At 43.4% G+C, this 20,119-nt stretch overlaps 1 long non-coding RNA gene across 1 annotated transcript in view; it reads right to left on the reverse strand.

Moving 5' to 3' along the window:
* LOC310835302 overlaps positions 1-20,119 on the reverse strand; it is a 489,753-nt gene that overhangs the window by 58,961 nt on the left and 410,673 nt on the right. The window contains exon 2 of the long non-coding RNA XR_014559528.1: positions 14,912-15,013. This is a non-coding gene — a long non-coding RNA (uncharacterized lncRNA). The remainder of the gene's footprint in view (positions 1-14,911; positions 15,014-20,119) is intronic.

Raw genomic sequence — 20,119 nt, forward strand, 5'->3', positions numbered from 1 at the left:
CCACAATGAGAAAGTCATTGTTAAGGCAAGAGGCTTGGTTGCTTTGCCAAATGAAGTAGCAATTATTGTTTTCTTTCCTTTTTAAGCACCAACCATGTGCGTACATATTATAATGGTACATATAAGGTGGTAGCCACTATCCAACTGCTTAACTCTGCAAATGGATCACTTGAAATGAAGGGCGGTGTGGAGATTTAAATGTTATAAATAAATGAATGAAAAATGAAAATTAATTGGTTGGATCCAGAATTAGTCAAACCTAGAAAAAACACATTGAAGTCAGTTGGAATGAACTGAATTCCATTTATTTCAGCTGGTCTACTCTGTGTCTACTAAGCCTAGGTTCAAACAAATGAGGTTAAGCATACTTAACTTTCTATTGGATTTGGGGCCCCTGGGGTGAGATTGTCTTGTTATTCTTCTTACCTTGAACCTTAATAAACAATTCTCTTTTTTAAAAAAAGTATTCCTATATTACTTAAATATGTCAAGGCATACGAATAGATGAGGGCTGTGATCTCTTATTTTCTTTTCCTTCAGAAAATTGTGTAGCTCTAACCTTGATTGTCTAATAATGCCTGACCTTGACTTTATGTAGACTGGAAGGATTTCAGGCTAGGTTTTATCAGGATTAGCTTTTTATCTGCAGAGGAGTAACCAAGCAAGTAACTCATCTCTTTTTCACCTCAGACTCTTAAGATTTCTCCTCTAATTTCTAAAACAACGAGGAGCAAATCAAGTAAATAATTGTGATGGGTACAGACTCAGCTATATGACCTTCATGGAGAGGCCAGAGATAGATGAAGTGGTAATCCGTTGCTGGGATCAAGATCAATGCCTTCAGGTAACATTAGCCAGACTATTATGGAACTCACAGTAGTCAGGCCCCAGCGCCACACAGCTCACATCAATAGACGCCCTCCTTTTCAGCATCCACCATAACCTTTGTGCAACAGGAGACACGGATGAGGCTGGCCACGGAATCCCACAAACTCAGTGGATTTATCCCATTTTCATGACTCTCCTGCAACACAAATTGACTTTCTGAGATTGGCTCAGAAAATGAATACCCAGGACATTGCTCTGTGGTACTTTGCTGTGAAATTACTTCTCTGAATGAGGGAAAAGGGGGGGGGGATATTGAATTCCTTTGAAAGCAAGTAGCATAATATCTCTGGAAATGAAAATCCCGTGGAAGTCACAAAGGGAAGAAGACTGAAGGGGATATGAAAGCTTTATATCTCTAAATGTTAGGCAGGCTGTGCTTCTCTTCTTCCTTTGTGACAACAATCAGAACTGTTCCTTCAGATGTTGATACAGTGAGGGCTGCATGGAAGCTCCTAGATGCTTATATTTCAGATTTGTGTTTAAATTCCCCCCCCCCCTTTAAAAGATCTCTAGCAAATGCCCTGAATTGTTACCTTAATTCCCTGGCACAGTCTGTATTATTTCACAATGCATGCAGTCTCTCAAGCTTAGTGACAGGTGATTTGCTTGGTTCCATCTTTTGGCTTTGGAATGCATCCCAAGTCACTAGCCTTACGGTTTCTTGCCATATTTCTTTCTCTTCCTGGAAGCCCGGGGGGGGGGTGTGGAACCTGTGGATCTCCAGTTGTTTCAAGACCACAACTCTCATCATCCCTGGCCATTGGCCACAGTGGCTGATGGGAAACGGAGTCCAGAAACATCTGCAGGGTCACATGAAGCCTGAACAAGCTGTGTCAAGGAGCGTCTCCTGCCTAACCTTGCCTCCTTTGATCTAGCATCCACCACCTGCTGGACATTCAGCTGGTACAATCTCTACTCCTTAGCCAACTGTGCAAGCAACTTCTTTATATAACTAGCAATACTGCCCCTCACATTTTCCAGAAAATGAGAACGGGGAAACTATGACCTCTTAAATGTGTTGGGGGGGGGGCGGTTTCATTGGTTTGTCTTGCTTTTGTTCAATTATGTATTTTGTGTTTTCAGTTTGTATTTTTAAGCTGCGAACCGCCCTGTGATCTTCGGATCAAGGATGGCATGCAAATTTAATAAATAAAATAAAAATAAATATTTTGTAGCCCCCCCCCCCGTGTAATAATTAGTGATTATAGAGTTGAATATTGTCTCTAATCATTAAGGGTTGGAGCTAAGACCCCACCCTTTAGCTTGTTGTTGTGGCTGCATCCATTTTCCTATGTCAGCCTGTCCATTAATAAACAGCCTCTAGCTCTGAACCCACAAAGTGAGTGACGTTGCTTTGTATTAAATTAATAAGAACTCAACACCTAGAATAATCCATTACTTTTTGCATGCAGCTTTGAGGGGAGTCTGCTTGTATCATGAAAAACCATTGACATTTAGAGTGTACATTGCAGATAAATCTCTGTTAGGAAACAAATCTTTGATAGCTAATGTCCATTGCCTGACAAGATGAATCGGGTGGAAGTGCCTATCCGGTATCTCAGCAACATCTTCCATCCAGCCATGAAACTCAATTTAAGCCACATCTGTGTTTTTCTCCCCTGGTAAAGAGATGGAGAGTTTTCCTTCAAGAGCTTTCTAGAAGGTAAAGTCTGAAGTCACCCCGCATTTATTTTTTGAGTCGACACAGAATTCGTTCAGTGCATTAGGAAGGGAGGGAAAAAGTAAGCTACGTGTCAGGGGTGTTAGTGGTGGTACTTAAAAGGAGAAAGTAATAGTCTTGAATTTTCCATGTTGATTTGGCAAAGTCAGCGATGGCCGTGGATACAATACCCTGTGGAGCTGTCACATTGCCGAATGATATCTTTTTATCCAAAGTGAAAATGAAATCTCAAAGTAATGAAGTTCTATGAGATTTCCAGGGCAGCTTGTAAGAGAAATAAAGCTCACTGTCATAACTAGTCATTTCTATACAATGGTACTTCAGGTTACAGATGCTTCAGGTTACAGATGCTTCAGGTTACAGACTCCGCTAACCCAGAAATAGTACCTCGGGTTAAGAACTTTGCTTCAGGATGAGAACAGAAATCGTGCTCTGGCGGCACGACAGCAGCGGGAGGCCCCATTAGCTAAAGTGGTACCTCAGGTTAAGAACATTTTCAGATTAAGAACAGACCTCGGAACAAATTAAGTTCTTAACCAGAGGTACCACTGTACCCAGAAAGGGCTCCCAGTTTTTCACCCTCTTCGTTTTTTGTCTTGGCTGAATTCGGAGGGCAGTTTATTCCATTTCCTCCCTATCTGTTAGTTTCCACATTATATTCGAACTTTCACACAATGTAAAATCTGCTTCTGGAAAGCTAATGAAACATAGTGCTTTTTTAGCGCTCATTTCTGTGTTACACGATTCCAGAAAGCAACCTGTTTGCAGTCCCCTTAACCCAGAAGATCATAGGAGTAAAGTGACAAAGTCTGAGACAGTATACTGGTGTGCAGTGGTACCTCGGGTTACATACGCTTCAGGTTACATACGCTTCAGGTTACAAACTCTGCTAACCCAGAAATTGTGCTTCAGGTTAACAACTTTGCTTCAGGATGAGAACAGAAATTGTGCTTCGGCGGCACGGCGGCAGCAGGAGGCCCCATTAGCTAAAGTGGTGCTTCAGGTTAAGAACAGTTTCAGGTTAAGAACGGACCTCCGGAATGAATTAAGTACTTAACCTGAGGTACCACTGTATGGTTCTTTCTGGCGGAATCATAAGGGAACAGAAAGCATGTATGTGCAGAAAGGGCGAGGGAATAGCACTGTCGTCCAATGATGTTCACTGTTCTGTCACACCATGTCCACTGGCGCAAATGAAATTTCGTGTGAATTGCCAGTATATTCCTCAAAGAGCCAAAGTTCCAAAACCCAGCATGTACCGCATTGTAAAAGGAACATTAGAAAATGGGACTGTACCTGGGCACTGTGGAGACTGAAATGAGGAGAAATCTCATCATGCTTCCAAAAAAGAGAGAAAGCACTTTATTTCCAGATAAACAACATTAATCAAGACTTTATTACCCATTCGAAAAAGTATTTAATTTTCCAAGGCAGTGCCATTTTAATTGCAATCTGCTGGATGGTAATATCAAATATTGAAGGGCTGGACTGAGACATTGTGGATATCCAAAGAGTATTTCCTCTAGTAGTAAATAATATAATAGCACATTCAGTATTGGACTGTTTGCCAACTTTTAATGGTTCCCCAGAGTTGCCAGAGGCAGTGACTCCTTCTATATCATGGTAGAGTCAATTCAGCAAGCCAGCGCGATGGGAAGTTCCAGGTTCAGTCATGGGACGATGGGATTGGACAGAGCTGATCGTCTTTTTCTGATTTCCCAATCATAGGATGATGCTCTAGACAAATGGCTGCTCACCTCGTTGCATCTAAAGTAAGCCTTTGGGATCAGTTTGGAGACATAGGGCCAAACTAAAAGGTACACATGAGGGGCACCTATTAAACTGAAAATCAAGTGAGGGGTGCAGCACAGAGGAACAGCAGATAGGTGAAAGTGCTTTGCCATTTCCCCATCTGAACTTTCCTTACTCTGAACTGGTTTCTGCCATCTGCGTTTCTCCTTAGAAGAGAACAAGATTCCTGTAAGAAAGCAGCTGTTGGGGGAGGAATTGACTAGAAAAACAGAAGAAAGGGAAAAGGTGAAGTTGCAACTGTCCCTCACTGGGTTTCTTTCAATGACCACAGCCTCCGAAGCTGCTTTTCGGTTTAAATTAAGTACCGTATTTTTCTCTCTATAAGATGCACCAGACCACAAGACACACCTAGTTTTTAGAGGAGGAAAACAAGAAAAAAAATATTCTGAATCCCAGAAGCCAGAACAGCAAGAGGGATCGCTGCGCAGTGAAAGCAGCGATCCCTCTTGCTGTTCTGGCTTCTAGGATAGCTGTGCAGCCTGCATTCGCTCCATAAGACGCACACACATTTTCCCATTACTTTTTAGGAGGGAAAAAGTGAGTCTTATAGAGCAAAAAACACGGTAAATTAATTTAAGTTCAGGTGTCTCCATTTGCTGTTTGTCTTGGCCCATAGATAAAGTGAAGCATATATTTTAAGAACTGTTCCCCTCTCCCCCCCCCACCCGCTGGGTGCATCATCTATTGTGTATAATAGATCTGTGATGTTCTGAAGGAAGGGATATCTCATAAAGGAGATCTCGCAATCTTCCTTGCCCTAGAGCTCTTGCATCTGAGCTCATGAATCTATGTGTGAGCTGAAAAAGATTACTCTTCTTCCCTGTCCTCTGTATCTTCTAGATCCCTCCACCACACACACACATACCCAATGGCTGTTTTATGTGACATAAAGTTTTGCTGACATGATCATTCCCAAGAAGTGCATTTCAGATGAATGGCACTTGCAGCACTGGAAGGCAAGTCTCACACTGAGCAAGGATGACGAACAGGTACTAATCAATCTTTAAACTCCCCTTGGAGAATAAATAGATTTGCTTCCTCAAGCCAGTCTCTTGGCTTGAACTATGTCAGTGTGCATCCCAGAATAATCCATGACAATGTTCACAGGGATGCCCTTCTTTTTGGCAACTGCTCTTTTCTGCAAGATGATGGGTGGGTTTGCAGAATTTCTTGATTTTCAAACAAGAATAACATGTCATCTCTGAGATTACAGAAGCTGGAATAGTGTTAACTATAGTGGCTACTACAGTATCCGAGTTTCAGTAGTGCCACTGGGGCTCAAGGCTTGTCAATTTTTCATTACATTTTCATTTCACTTGCAATTTGTACACCGCCTTTCTATATTATTATACACAGGGCAGTTCACAGCAACAAAATATACAAAAAACCCCACAAAATTTATAATAATCTGAGCCAATAGAAAAACTCATAATAAAGCAAAACTTTAAAATGGAACGGCTTATATCAAATAAAGTAATATTCAACAATCTATTGGAATATAATACTACACAATAAAAGTAACTCTCAAAACACCAGCAAATAATAAACAGAAATGCACTCTTAACAGTTACAATAAATGTATATGATGGTGATGGTGGTGGTGGTGATAATAATGAGAAACAAAGACACACAGCTTATAAAACTATTTTTTAAAAAGCTATTCTTAAAAAAAAGAAAATTCCTAAACTCCTCTTCTCCCTTCTTAGCTGCTTCTGCTGTTCTTAAAGTCATGGGAGAGACTAACTGATCAGTTTGACTCGACTGAGGGTGGGGGATTATGAATATTATCTGTACTACTGCATAACAACAGTAAGTGCACTTCCTCAAGGAATTTGTACATTAACTTCACAGATGCATGATTTTTTTTCTATATATGGAATTCATTTCATTGATAGGAATATTAACATAATGATACATATTGGTAGTTCAGTCTTGTTGAAATTTAGTTCTGTATTGTTTTGTATTTTCAGTAACTGGTTGCTTATTCCTTGATATCCATATCTGCATTGACATTCCATATTATATTACAGTATATTGTTACAGGCTGGATCTCCCTTTGCCACTTTAGTTTATTATTTCTGTTACTTTCTGTTTCAATGCTTTGGTTATTTTGCATGATAAAATTCTATAAATGCCACTCCTTGGACCAGTTGTAAGCAGCACTTTTTTCCAGCTGGAACTCTCCAGGAAAAAAATGGCGCCACCTCTCAGGTGGCTGCCATTCGCATTCACAAAGAGAACAAGGGAGGTGTTCATGGTGAGTTCCAGCATCTCTTTTTCTAGAAAAATGGTTGTAAGTAAGAAGACGGTAAGAAGACGGTCAGATGCAGGGAACTGGCTGAGGGCAGACTGAGATTCACTGGAATGGTAAAGGCAAAGGACCCCTGGACATTTATGTCCAGATGAATTTGGCTATAGGGTGCAGCGCTCATCTCTGCTTTCAGACTTTGGGAGCCAGTGTTCCTCAGCACACAGCTTTCCTGGGTCATGTGACCAGCATGACTAAACCGCTTCTGGCGCAATGGGACACCATGATGAGTGCCAGAGCGCACAGAAACGCTGTGCACCTTCCCGCCACAACAGTACCTATTTATCTACTCACGCTGGTATGCTTTCGAACTGCTAGGCTGGCAGAAACTGGGACAAAGCAACGGGAGCTCACTCCATCGCGCAGATTCAAACTACTGACCTTATCATCGGCAAGGCAAGAGGCTCGGTGGTTTAGACCACAGTGCCACCTGTGTCCCTAGAATGGACCGGCCTCCAAGACAAGATGGGTCAGGTTCTTACTGAATGGGCTTTCAGGTGGGCATCGGCTGAAGGCTAAAACCTGGTGCAGAGTAAGGCCACACTGACGGGTATCTCTGTCCTCCCCGCTCCCTTCAGACCCTATGATTGCCACAGGTAAAATTATTATTTGAAAGAAAAGCATAAGGTAGAGTATTCCTTGTAATCTTGGAAAATCAATTCGACTTCACTTGGCCTTGAGCGTTGTCACATAGGCTTAAAGCTGTCTGTGGCTCTGTAAACAAGGAGCGGGAAGAGGTAGCAGCGAACTGAGCTGGAGCTGTCACATAGGCTGTTACCGCCAGAACACAAGCTGCTTCTCTTTAATATCTTTACTGATGATTCGGCAGAAGGGGTAATCAGCCCATTAGGATCTGGGCTGCACTTCTGTAACTCACGCTGAGTTATTGTAGGCCGTAAATAGCCCCATGCCTTCTTGTAGGGCAATTCTCCCGATCAGATGTTCTTAAACACCAAAGTGCAGGTGCCGCACCTAAATGAAATATAGCCTAATGTCACATATCACCCCAAATTATAGAGAGACGTGGAGATGCCACTGCGAATGATTATGCTCTGGGACAGATAAGGCAGAAAGCAAATGAGCCTGCTATAGATGGCAGTGTGTCGAGCTTTGGTGATGTGGGTTAAGATACTTTCCTTTATCATAGACAGAGGGCTCCTTTTCCTGCTACTCCTTTGATATAAGGACTGATATTTGTGCTGGTGAAGTATGTTCATTTCTGAATAATATTAATAATAATATATTGTTTGATGCTCACAGCTGACAGTCAGGAGGGGGGCTGAGAGGGAGATTTTATGGGGAAGCGAATACAGTGGTACCTTGGGTTAAGTACTTAATTCGTTCTGGAGGTCCGTTCTTAACCTGAAACTGTTCTTAACCTGAAGCACCACTTTAGCTAATGGGGCCTCCTGCTGCTGCCGCACCGCTGGAGCACGATTTCTGTTCTCATCCTGAAGCAAAGTTCTTAACCTGAAGCACTATTTCTGGGTTAGTGGAGTCTGTAACCTGAAGCGTATGTAAACCAAGGTACCACTGTATACATACCAATGGGTCGTTTGCTACTACAGTCATACCTCGAGTTGAATGTGCTTCGGGTTGAGCGCGTTCGAGTTGCGCTCCGTGGCAACCCAGAAGTAATGGAGCATGTTACTTCCAGGTTTCGCAGCTCGCACATGTGCGGAAGCAGTGAAACACGACCCGCGCACACGCAGACGCGCCGTCATGTCTTGCGTTCTGTTTGGGATGCGAACGGGGCTCTGGAACGGATCCCATTCACATCCCGAGGTACCACTGTAGTAAAGTCCTTGTAATAGCTGGTGGTCTTAAGCTAACATATATATATATACACATTTCCTGTTGTGTTGTAGCAGCTCACAGCACCATCTTATGCATGTAAACTCAGAAGCAAGTCCTGTGATGTTCAATGGAACCCCATCCCAGGCATATGAATAAAGGCCTAACAGAGCAGTTCTATGCATGCTTACTCATAAGCAAGCCCCACTATGTTCAATGCAGCTTACTCCCAAATAATTTGAGTGTAGCAGGGGTGGAGAACCTGCAGGCCGAGGGCTTAACCACATTATCCCTTGGCTTAATTCCATGCGTCCCTCAGGCTGATTTCATGTGGCTGTGGGGTCCAGAGGCAGAGAAAAGCCAAAGGGGAAAATGGGAACTTTAAAAAATGGACTGATGGGAGAAGGAGGGAGCAGTGTGTCTGATACCCATTGGTGCAGATACAGCAAAAGACAACAGTAGGCAGAGCTAACTAATTACGGTTTTGACCCCATCTTCCTTCCTTGCTGAATTCTACAAGGGCTAAGGAGAAGGAAGCTGACTGCCATTGCAGCCCACTTGGGCTGGTTGTAAGTACGAAGGCAGGTAGACTAAGGCTGGCAGGGCTGTGCGTGTTCCTGGTGGGGCAGAAGAGAAAGAGAGAGAGAGGCAAAGATGGAGGTGGCTGAAAGAAAATTAAACGGGAGCTTCACTCATTTGGGGTTCTGCCCCTGTCCAGATCCAGCATAGCTCCAGACAGACTTTTCCCAAGGGAATGCAGCCTTTGACAGGGGAAAAAAGAGGGTTTCCAAATCTGAGTATAGGGCAGAAGTCTAAGGGTGTGAGAGAGAGCAGAAATGAATGTGCTCCTCAGAATTCTCCTTATCAAATGTTGGTGTCAAAATATTGTCCAGATGCCCTCTGCATGCTCCCATGTTCTTTGTGTATTTGGTAACCTACATTTGACACTCAAACATACTAGATTTCAGTGTTTGCTACCTGATGGCTCCTACTTGGTTATTTGAAGATTCTTGGGGAATGTTATAGGATTCATCAATGGGCCTTGTTGGGCCGCATTACTGCCCATTGTGATCAGAGAATGTGCCCTAGAAGATACACAGCAAAAACCCATGTAGCTGCGGATCAGTAGTGGTGGACATGTTTGCTGCCAGGGAAGCTTGTCTGATATTACTGAATTTCTCATTAAGAAACCCCTGATGAGGATACAAAAGAGCTCCATAGCTCACTGGTGGAGCACATGTCTTGCATGCAAAAGATCCCAGATTCAAACAATTTCCAGGAAAGACATGCAAGTCCAAAATCCTGGAGAGACACTGGTAGTCAGTGTCGACCAGGCAGGGCTAACCAGCATGATGCTATTGAGATATTGAAGGACCACAGCTGCCACAATTTCAATTTGGCCCTGCTGGCTGGGGCTGATGGGAGCTGGTGTCCCATAACTTCTATAGGGCGCTTGCTACCTATGTTCTGACTAGAAAGAAGGGAGAAATTCAATTCAGTCTCACACTGAGATGCAAACTTGCCTAATTTGCAATTTCTGAAACAATATGTGAACCAAAGTGCAGCTGTCCTTCAAGATTCACACTTATCTGAATTTTGCAACCAAGTTCTCCAGCCAAGTAAAGTGTACAAAAATGCATATACTAGGGTAAAGTGTGCATAACAAATGCATATATTGGTGAAAATGACACATAAAGATGCATCCACATTAGGGAAAACTGGTCTGAAAAATGTGTATATTTAGAAAAATTGCATACAAAAATACTGGTGATTTTCCAGGAGGTTTTTTTTTTTTTTTTTAAAGAAAACTTATGGGGAAATGTAGAAGCCTGGACTTGAGACTGGAAAAAAGTTCTGTTCCAGGGTTACTTGGGAGCAGTTTGAAAAAGTTGCTGTACCATTGTTGTTGTTGTTGTTTAGTCGTTTAGTTGTGTCCGACTCTTTGTGACCCCATGGACCAGAGCACATCAGGCACTCCTATCTTCCACTGCCTCCCGCAGCTTGGTCAAACTCATGCTAGTAGCTTTGAGAACACTATCCAACCATCATGTCCTCTGTTGTCCTCTTCTCCTTGTGCCCTCCATCTTTCCCAACATCAGGGTCTTTTCCAGGGTGTCTTCTCTTCTCATGAGGTGGCCAAAGTACTGGAGCCTCAGCTTCAAGATCTGTCCTTCCAGTGAGCACTCAGGGCTGATTTCCTTCAGAATGGAGAGGTTTGATCTTCTTGCAATCCATGGGACTCTCAAGAGTCTCCTCCAGACCATAATTCAAAAGCATAAATTCTTCAGTGATCAGCCTTCTTGATGGTCCAGCTCTCACTTCCATACATCACTACTGGGAAAACCATAGCTTTTACCATATCCTAGTACATTTGATGTATTCAATAGTATTTAATAGTGGATAGTATTTCGGAGCTGCAGATTAGTGTTGTTTTTGGATCTGGGAACACGTACCAAGTAGCACATAGTGGAGGTTGGTATTTGACAGTATTTTATAGACAAGCTGTAATACTAATCAATTTTCATATTCAAAGCCTGCCCAAATCAAAACAATCAAAAGTTGCCAGCTTTTCAAGTTACATAGTCAAAAATTTCACTGTCAGGGACTGGGCAAAGAAGGAGGACACTGGAGGGGGGTGATGTCAGGGGCTGTGCAGAGGAGGAGTGGTGGAGACCGTCTCCCCATCCTGGCCCTCCCAGGGAGGAGGAAGAGGAAGACAGTATAGATTTACAGCAGGGGTTTGTGGGAGATCGCAGATCAAAGGAAGATGAGGGGGAAAGTTGAGAAATCATGGGAAAGGCAGAGCGGCAGCTGGCTGACACGTTGTCATTAGAAAGCATTCCAGACCCTCCATCTCCCAGAACCCGGCGAGCCTTAAAAGCAGGAGAGCAAAGAGCTCAAAGACAAAGGGCATGTAGCAGCACCCAGAAAAGTGACAAATGAGGAAGTGGGAGAGATTGGAGGTGGGGTGGAGATTCACTTGGGACAACGCCAGTATCCAAGAGTTTCAGTTCTATAACCTCTCTCCATAAAGTTTGAAATAATAAAGGACTGTAAAGAAACTTGACTTTATACTTCCCTGGGCAACCAGCCGGGAGCCGCTGACAGCATCCTGACATTCGCATATCTGCGTAGATGCGCTCCATATCTTGTGTGAGCTGTGAGCATAGAGGCCCTGCTCCAAATCTCACCACACCTCAGTGAAGAAAAAATGGAGAGGGTCCAAAGCAGGAAGAAAGAGTGGAAACCTCTAATACACAAAATATCATTTATTAGGCCCACTGCATTTTGAATGAAATCTTCCTCTGGGGTACTGTAAAATACCTCACTCTGTGTTGTGTACTCTCTAATTACCCTCTTGAAAAGTGATTCATTTTGCAAAAGAGTACTTGGAGAGTGCAGAACACAGAGGGCTTTATTTTACAGGACCCCTAGGAAAATTCGATTCAAAATGCATTAGACCCAATAAATAATATTTTGTGCACCCAGAGATTTTCTTTCTCTGGTGGCTTTAAGTAACCCAACTATATGGGAATTTTAAAACCCTGGTCTGGCTTGCAGAGATCTTCCAAAGATTACTGAGACAATGGCCTGGTTCGTAGCTAGGGATGAGCTAATCTTTGGTTTCTCTCGGTTTCTCTTTTTTCGAATCCTAAATTCAATTCTCCACATTTTCACATCAATCTGTGTTTATTTTAAGATGTCTACATGAAAATTTACCAGCGTTTTAGAGTGAATTTATCATAACATACACGTTTGCATGCAATTTTGCCTAACAAACATCTTCTTGCAAAGCAATGTATTTTGTATATTATTTATATTAGTGTATTTTTAGTAACATATACATTTTAATGCAAACTTTAGTATATGCATTTTTGTGCACATTAATTGCACTGCAGCATTCAGATAAGTGTGAATTTCATAGGAGGGCTGTGTTTTGTTGGTTCATGAACTGTTTCAACAACCGTGAATTTACCTTTAAATGTGAACTGAACTTTCCCCCCCGCTCCTACCTGAAAGACTTGGTAAGCCAAACTACAGTTTACCATGTAGTGCAAACTAACTCTGTGCCTGTGAAGCACTTTGAACACTCCAAAGTGCCTTAGAAATGCTAAACATTATACTCCAACATTTTTATGTCCAGATTTAATTGGTGTCGAGAGCAGAACATCTCTGGCTTTCCCTTCTGTACTATTCCGTGCCAAGGTACCCTTGCCGTAGCCTTTCCCACGAACTCCCAGAAAATTACTCTGCAACCCCTCTGTAATGCGTGACTTTTCAAACGGCCATCATTTCTGTGGGGTTGGAAGAATATCTGAATTGTGTCCTTCAAGAAAGTGGGTTAGCTGGCAGTGGTTACTTCTACTGTTCATTGTCTGTGAAGAGATAACAGAGGAAGGCAATGCCCTCCTCCCTTATCTCCTAGCAGACTTTGAACAAGTAAGTGGCTGGGGAAAGTCTTTGAATCTCGGAGAAGGAATTCACAGGGTTCTTTTGTCGAGCTGAAGGAAATACTGCTGTTCCAGCCAACCCACAGCTGCAGGACTGCAGGCTGCTGAATCATCTTTCGGTGGTTTTCCATGATACCCAACACGGGGAGGAAAATGATCAGGTTGCAAGTCAAACCACTGCTCTTTTGAAGAAATTTGGTACAGGCACCCACACAGAGAGCAGCAAGAGGACTTTCTCATTGCTTCTCTATCAGGCAGAACAGGCCAGTTCATATATGTGCTTTCATAAGAAGATGATAACAGCCAGGGGGGCCAAATATAATCAAATATTGAAGGAGGGTAGGTAAGCACAAGCCCACATAATTGATCACAAGATGTGACACACACACACCATTTGAATAGCAATGCCCATCAACTTTCGGGGGGCCCTGGCCCCCTCAAATATTTTATTGGTAAGGACAGAGGGATCTTGGCCCCTAGGAGTTGGTTGCGTAGCTAGGCTCTCAAGCCGACCCCCCGTTAGGGTAAATAAATTCACACAGACACAGATATTTTGTTTCAGGTTTTGGGGCAAAATTTTGGCCACAACTGTATTGATTACAGGAATGAGAGCGGTATTGGCTTAGGCATTGGCAAGACTATATCTGACTCCTGCCCCCTTTGCAGGAAGTCTGTAAGGGCAAACCACCCAAAGGGAAATTGCTTCGGGGGAACTCACCTGCATCTCCCCTGGTGTTCCCAGAGGCCTGGCATGGCCTTCACCCTCAACTGGACTTCAGACAGGAACCAGGCCCTGGCTTCCTTTAATGGAATACCCTTGAAAATGGAGGGGCAGGCGATGGCCGACCTCCCCTCCCCCAATGCCTAACCGCCTAACAAAGTTGTGACGATTGCTAAGAGGTAGGCAAAAACCAAGTGGCCCGTGCCAATTTGCCAAATGGAAAAAATTCCTACCCAGTCCCCGACTCAAGACGGGCAACCAACCAAAGTCCAAAGCAAGGCCAAAGGACACCTAAATTAAAGGGAGGATGGGCGGGTTTTCGGCAGCGCAAAGCAGAAGCCATGCACATGTAGTGCTGCCGCTTTTATGCTTTTCCTCACTATCACCCTTTGACATGATTGGGCAATAGCCCTGGGTGATTCTGGTGCCACCCCGTCGTGAGGGCGATAGCTCCACCCACGCCAATGTGGGGGGAACCAGGTTGAGAGGTTGGCCTCCAGCAACGAGGATACCACATTGGCTGTTGTAGAGTATTCTCTTTTCTTACGCAGCCATTATTGAAGGTTTCTTCCTCCTTCTCAGATGTGAAACATATAGTTCTCTCATAAATTAGAGAAACTATACTGTTATGCGTTGCAGCGATATCCATGCCAAGTTCTCTTTTCGAAAAATAAATAAATATCAGCTTGTATATAAGCTGAATTCCTTCTAAGGCTGACTCTATTAACCGTAATGGGAACTTTTCTCAAAAGTCAGAGAAAGGATGTCTCCATGAATACAAACATCCACATCCGTTTAACTAATCCTACATTCAATATGACGAAGTGCTGCTGATTTTGTATGTGCACAACGAGGTGAACTTGACAGGGAGTTTGAGAAAATGACAATTTAACTGGCAACCCCTCTATTGCAAGGGAGATTAAAGGCATGCGAGAGCTGCTAACCTGGAATAGGAAGCCTGCAGTAGGAGTGTGTGAAAAGATGCAAAAAGAAAAAGAAAAAAGAACTTAAGCAATAAGGTGGGTTTTCGGCCTTGTCAAAAGCAGGCAACTTAACTAGCCTTCTTCTTCTTTTTAGCTCACTTCAGCATCCCACTTTAGAATTTGTTTCGCTGCCTCCATACACAGAACTGTCTCCAGCTCTGGAGTCTGCATTAGTTGTTATTATTAGTTGTTGCTATCAGATGTTGGGTGCCATGGGTTTTGAAGACGCTCAAACTCAGGATGAAAGGAAGAAACGTGCTAAGAGGAAGGCACGCTTGGCAAACCTTCACCGTGATCAACTCCCACCCGGAAACCTATGTCCCCACTGTGGAAGGACATGTGGATCCAGAACTGGCCTCCACAGTCACTTAAGGACTCACTGTTAAAACCATGTTTTTGGAAGACAATCCTACTTGGCTATGAGGGGTCACCAAAAAGAAAGAAGATACACAATGCTAAAATGGATGGGTCTTTTTGTGTACACAACAGCTGAGCTGTACAAATAAAAAAAAGTGCACACTCTTTCTGACAAACATTTGTGCATACGGCTTATACCAGCGTTCAGTGTAACCTGTGGACAAGCCTAATTTGATCCTTATGTTCTTCGGAGGGACCAGTGCATTTCAGTGATACGTTATTGAAGGTGTAGCCACTATTTCCATAGTAACCAGTACTTCCATTTTGTGTGTCTTCTTCGTGATAATGATGGTCTGGAGGTAAAAGATTGCTTCAAAACCATCTGTATATACTCGATCTAATTCTCTGATTATTTATCTTGTCAGTTTTTCCATTGAGGCAGCTCTTCAGGTTTTCCAAAGCTTTTCTCTGTTCTAAGTGTCTTTCCTGGTAGTGGATGATAATGCTTCTTGCAGCTATAATGAGGGGATGGATCAATGTTGTCTGGCGTTACTTAGACAAGTCAGTAACTTCACAAAAATATTCTAAGAAACTCCTAACAGTCTATTCTTCTCTTATCGTACTAATAAACTTTGCAGGACTTGGTTTGGGGGGAAATGGCACTCGTTTGCTCGAGGACTGCTCTGGAGTAATAAGAATAAATTTGACCACATGCATGAAATAAGTTGCCATTTCTGCAATATCAGGAGAAGCTTTCTGGAGTAGGTGGGGAAAGGCTGCAATCCTAACCGTACTTACCTGGAAGTTACTCAATTGAATTAAATGGGACGTACACCTGAGTAGACATGGTTAGGATTGTGTTCTTTGGCACAATCCCATGGAATCAAAATACAAAAATGTACACTTACTAGAACTAGAATTGATCTCTATTCCAAGTTTGTTTAGGTTATTTGCCCGATTTCTCTTCATATTGAGAAATACAACAAAGTTTATTTTTACATCACTATCATTATTATTGGTAGTTGCAGTAGTTTCTGAACAGTGCAATCCTAAGAACTACCGTAAATCCTATTGAATTCAATGGTGCTTAGGCTGCATACATTTAAAGCACACCCCCAAAAGGATCCTGGGAACCGTAGTGTGTTAAGAGCACCGGGAATTGTCTCTCTTTGAAGGGAGGACTATAGTTCCCTCCCTGATTGCTGGTGTGGGGAGTGTGCTTTAAATGTATGGCTTGTGTGCAGCCTTACTCCCAGGTAAGTGGGGTTAGGATTGCAGCCATAAATATACATGCCATTTTACAGTGGAGTATTTTTAAAAAGTAATGTCCTTTCCTCGAAGAACTTACAATAAAATTCCGAAAGTGGAGGGGATGACAGAGGGAGATGAGAGGAAAGAGAGAGAGGGAAAGGCTTACATTTCTCCTAAATAGTATTAATATATTAAATTTATATGGCTGTCCATCAATAAAATTATGTAGGCCACTTACAAAAAACATTTCCAGACTGCTCCCAACTTTGGCTGGCTCCCGGCTATAGCCCTTCCTTGCCAGAGAAAGCCTGGCTACAATTATATAGTCCCTGGTGATCTCCTGGTTGGACTACTGTAATGCACTCTATATGATACTGAAGACAGTCAAATAGTTGCAGCTGGTGAAGATTGTGGCAGCCAGGATACGGGCAGGTACCAATGGCAGGATACATACTGCACCATTTTTAAAAGTTCTGCTCGTGTGGCTAATTTTCTTTTGGGCCTAATTCAAAGTTTGTATGTGAACGTATAAAATCCAAAACAGCTTGGGCTCCAAATATCCAATGGAGCACCTTTGCTCTGCCCTGCCCAAGCATGGAAATCCGTCAGGGACTGTGACGTTTGCCTCCTAGGTAGGTCATAAGGAAAGGGTTAAATGAGTGTGATTGTGATTGGCCAGTGGGAATGCAAAGGAGGAGTAAAAGTTAGAGTGGGAGGTTTTGACAGTCAGTTGAGGTTTGGGAGTTGAAGAAGGAAGAGGGAGGATTAAGTGTTGGTTGGTAGAGTTGTATTGTGAGAGAGTGAGAGTAATTGTCAGGTGGAGTCAGATAGATAGTTGGGAATAATCAGTTTGAAGTTGTTAGGAACTAAGATCTAAGAAGCTGACAAGAAAAATTAAGTGAAACCATAAGCTTGTTCCTGCATTTAAAAATAAACTTGATTATTTGTTAATCTTAACAACTGACTGGACTCCGTGTGTCCCCGTGAGAAACGGGGTGGTGGCAGCGAAGAAAGCAATCGCAGTGGTGGCACAGGGTCAATAGACCATCAAACGTCCGGGGGCCCTGTGTGATCGCCACAGAAACACACTTTCATTATGCCTCTGCCAAACATGGCTTGAGCGGTGGTGACACATGGGAAAGTCTTTTTGGTGGTAGCCCCTGGGCTTTAAAACCATCTCCCCTCTCTACAGGCTGTTGCCATCTGGTCAAGGTGCCTCTTTTTGCCCAGGCTTTTGCAATAGTGGTGTGATATGGTGTTTTAGTCGATGGGTAGACCTGTAGGTCAGACTTGGCCCACCAAGCCTCCTCATTTAACACGTGAGGCTGTTTTCACATGACATCAGAGGTGAGGTGGGTACGGGTGAAGCTTCAAAAGCAAGAATCTGGAGATTAAAGTGATCTGTCTCATTGTAAGGCAGTTTGTATGCCTATAGCAGCCTTTCTCAAATGAGCACCCTGCTCATGTTTTGGACTACAACTCCTATCTGTCGGGTCGACCGGGGGCATGGACGACCCCCAGGCAAATGACAGGAACGTTTCCAGCCTGTCCCTCCCATCAGCGTGCAGCTCTAGGGAGTTCCGACAGCCTTCCCCGATGATTTATAGTGACTCATGTCTTGGAGACATTGAGCACACATCCCAAGTCCAGCAAAGATAAAACGCAGTCAGAGCTAGGCTGGGGTTGTAAGCACTAAGCTACTTTATTAAGCATAAGGCTTAATAGAAAGAAAACATGTCTCTTCTCTCTGGTCTTCTTCGGAGAGAAGTCAGAAGCGAAAGCAAAAACAAACAGAAACAGAGTACAGTAAACACCCGCTCCCGTGATTCCAACAGTCGGTGCTGGAATGCATAACACAGACATGTGATGAACCAATCCTACACAATATCTGCACAGTGAGAGGAATAGAAACCCAACACCATCATCTCTGACCATCAGGCTGTTAGAATTCCTGCTCCATGATTGCAGTCATGGGATTTTTGTCTATCACATGATGGTGTATGTTTTGACTCCACAGAGTGGGAAGTGACAGAGGTAGGATGTTTGTGTTACTGTGTTCCGTGAAGTGGGACTATTGTCCTTTGTCCTTTTTCTCTCTGCTGTCTGATGCTAGAGAGAGAGGGAGCCATGTTGCAGTGCTCCGTGTGTGTTTATATGTAAATAAAGTAGATTAGCCAAAATGCTAAGTTGCTGAGGTCTGTTACGCAAGCTGCGAAGACTCTGCAGATCCCTAAGTGTGCCGGTGTCTGTTGGCATTGATCGCTGTGATGTTCGGGCAGAAGAAAGCTTTTGAAGCTCCTGAACGATTGACCAGGAGGGAGAGAACATGCCAGTTGGGCATGTGTCTCTGCCAGGGTTCTACTTGAGAGTAGGACGAGCTCCTGACACAGGCATGCTGGCTGGGGCTGATGGGATTTGTAGTTAAAAATATCTGGAGAGCACCAGTTTGGGAAACACTGGTACTGCTTTACAGTACCAGATTTATCCAGGAGCTAAGTCCCAATAGAATGTACTTCTGAGTGACATTGAGTCCACACATTCATAGAATCATGATCCTGAGGATCATCTCATCCAACCCCCTGCAATGCAGAAATATGCAGCTGTCCCTTTCGGAGGTCGAACCTGCAACCTTGACATTACCAGTACCATGCAACTCACTTCTCGGCACTGCAGTGTCAGAAACCGAAAGGAGCCCGTTCACAGGTTTAGCTGAGAATGACATCTAGCGATGTGCCTTCATCCGCTATTCAAACATGGGCTGTAAGTTTCTACTCGGAAGCAAAAGCAAGCTAAGATTCCTCCTACACCAGGAACAAATTTCTTCTAAAGTGCTCATTTGAACTTTGGAAGTTTTCTGACATGTGAAAAACCTCACCAGCTAAACGAAAGAGTACAAACTTCTGGCTACGCTGCCGCAATGCTTGCCAGTCTATTTATATTTCTGCCCTGAGTTAAGATCAAGAGCTTTCTTTTTGAAAACCTCTAATTCTTAGAATGCAATTCAAGTGAAAAATCAAAGAAACATAAGACCATTTTGCGACTTTAAATTTTTCCTTTTCTTGAAGTTGAAAAATGCAGTTGGAGGTCTCTTTTCCTTATCGTAGGGCCAGAATTACCCGGTGTGATCTGGATTACCCAATTCTGCCTGAAGAAGGGCTCTTTTGATCCTTTTATTTCTTTGTGGGAATGTGTGTGCTACTTATGAATTTTCAGGGTCTGCAACGCTTTCTCAACCATTTCAGTTAATGAAGCTCAAGGGTTCAAGGCTTTTAACACCTGCTTTAGAAAGGGCAGATTTGGAAGCGACAGGGAAAGGAGACCAGCTAAATTCACAAGTTGCTCATGTAGTGACTTACCACTTATCTGCAACGTCCCGACACACAGAGACACCCTCCCAGCACTTGTGTTGCTGCTACTTCCCTGGACCACAGTGAGGTTGGGCCTGTGATGTTGCACCAGCTGTGAATCTGCTGGTCCCACCAGAGCAATCATGCAGCCCCACCCTTGCCCCACCACCTGTCCAGGTAAGCAGCAGTGATGTTGGTGTCAGGGGGCAGCTCTGCCCCCATCACATGCACTGCTACAGCATCCCAAACCATGCTAAATTATGTTGCAGGACGTTTGAGATGAGGAACGGTTAGTTTGCAACAGGGGTGAGAATTTTTTTTATCCTGGGGAGGCAGATCTTTATATGAAAGGTGTTTGGGACAACCAGTCAGTTATTTGCAGGTGGGTTGTCCCTCCCACCTGACCAAGTTTTCATTAAAACTGCTGCTAAAATGGAGTATTGCCCTCTGACCTAACAATGGTTTGAAGACAAGCTGATTCATGCTGCTGGACCAAGGTGTACTCAGCTGATGGGCAAGTGGGAAT

The sequence above is a fragment of the Podarcis gaigeae genome, assembly GCF_964106915.1.
Source record: "Podarcis gaigeae genome assembly, chromosome: 17".
Lineage (NCBI taxonomy): Eukaryota > Metazoa > Chordata > Lepidosauria > Squamata > Lacertidae > Podarcis > Podarcis gaigeae.